Raw genomic sequence first — 1,829 nt, 5'->3', positions numbered from 1 at the left:
ATTGTTTTTTTATGTACCTAATTCATCTTACTTGCCATGTTGTACAAGTAAATAACAATTATTATTATAATTGTTTAATTTTAATATATCATTCTTAAAAGTTAGGTCCATCGTATTCTAATTTACTTCAAATAATTAGCTCATATTCTGTAATTAACTTAATATGTATTAATTATAATTAACTTCAAATTTACTTGTACACCATACAAGGGGCCTCAACAAAATAAGGGCGCCAGGGCCTCAAACTACTTTAATGCGGGCTTGAATGTAATATACACTGTAATATTAATCAAAGAAACAAATCTAACTTTATATTGATAGATAAATAGCGTTTTAATTTGCTGTTAATGTCGGCTCGGCATGGCCAGGTGGTTAGGGGGACTCGACTCGCAATCTAAGGGTCGTGGGTTTGAATCCCTGTCACACCAAACATGCTCGCCCTTTCAGCCGTGGGGGCGTCATAATGTGACGGTCAATCCCACTATTCGTTGGTAAAAGGGTAGCCCAAGAGTTGGCGGTGGGTGGTGATGACTAGCTGCCTTCCCTTTAGTCTTACACTGCTAAATTAGGGACGGCTAGCGCAGATAGCCCTCGTGTAGCTTTGCGCGAAATTCAAAAACAAACAAACAAACAAATACTTTTGTTTGTAATATTCAATATATTTAAACATCCAGTCTTCTTAATGGCTGTCAAAATGTAGCTATATTTAATTTCCATGTATTACAAAAATAATAAATACTTGAATTGCTCATGGTATTCGAGGTCGGACGTGGCCCACAACTAGCGCCCTATCTGCGAATCACAGAGTTCATTTTTTGTATCCTCTTGCCTCAAATCCGTGCACGTTTGGACTGTTGGTACGTTTTAAGAATGGATTAAATCCCACTATTCGATTAGAATAGCACAAGAACTGACAGTGGGTGTTGTTGACTATCTGCCTTGCCTCTAGCCTATCAGCTCAAATTTATGGACAGTTAGTGTTCAAAGCAATTTGTGTGACTTCGTGCGAATATCCAAAGAAAAGATAGTATTTCGTAAGGAAATTTGTTCAGAGCTAAGTATCATTAAGTGTACACACTGAGTTTTCGAAAGTTACGTGGTGTGTATTTTATAAAGAAATCTCCAGACCTTAAGTCAGTGAACTCTGTCGTAAGAACTTACACGTACTTTACCACATATTTATGTTTAAAGTTATACTTTTGGGCAAAATTTGGCTTTCATGTTAAATAGATATGCTAGTCCTTTAGCTAATATAGCAAACTTCACTGTTGGCTCTTTTACCAAAAAAGAAGAAAATGATCTTAGTGTTCTGGTTGATCATTCCCTTAAGCCATCCAACCAATGTGCTGTTGCTAGTGGTGGGGCAGATAGGATTTTAGACTGTATCTACAGAAATATTAAATACAAACCTAAAAAGTTTATTACATCATTGTATATGCTTTTGGTTAGGCCCACTTGAAGTGCTGTGTTAAATCTGGGGCTCCTTACCTTAGAAAGGACATTGAATCGTTAGAAAGTGTTCAGAGGATGGCTACTAGGAATATCTGGGATGAAAAGATTGTCATACGAGGATGGGTTAAGATTTCTGGAATTGTTTTCCCTTGAAGAAAAAAGAAGAAAAGCCAGGAGGGATCTGATTGAGGGGTTTAAGAATATTAAGGGAATTTATTGTTCCTGTTGCACCATCTTTTCTCTGGGGATCTGATTGAGGGGTTTAAGATTGTTAAGGGACTTAATTGATACGTTTGTAATTCAACAATTGCAGCAGGTTGTATGGAGACCACACATTGATACTATTGTAATTCAACAATTGCAGTATGTTGTATGGA

Source organism: Limulus polyphemus, unplaced genomic scaffold, assembly GCF_000517525.1.
Source record: "Limulus polyphemus unplaced genomic scaffold, Limulus_polyphemus-2.1.2 Scaffold614, whole genome shotgun sequence".
NCBI classification, from domain to species: domain Eukaryota; kingdom Metazoa; phylum Arthropoda; class Merostomata; order Xiphosura; family Limulidae; genus Limulus; species Limulus polyphemus.
Note: the sequence above shows the minus strand (reverse complement) of the source record.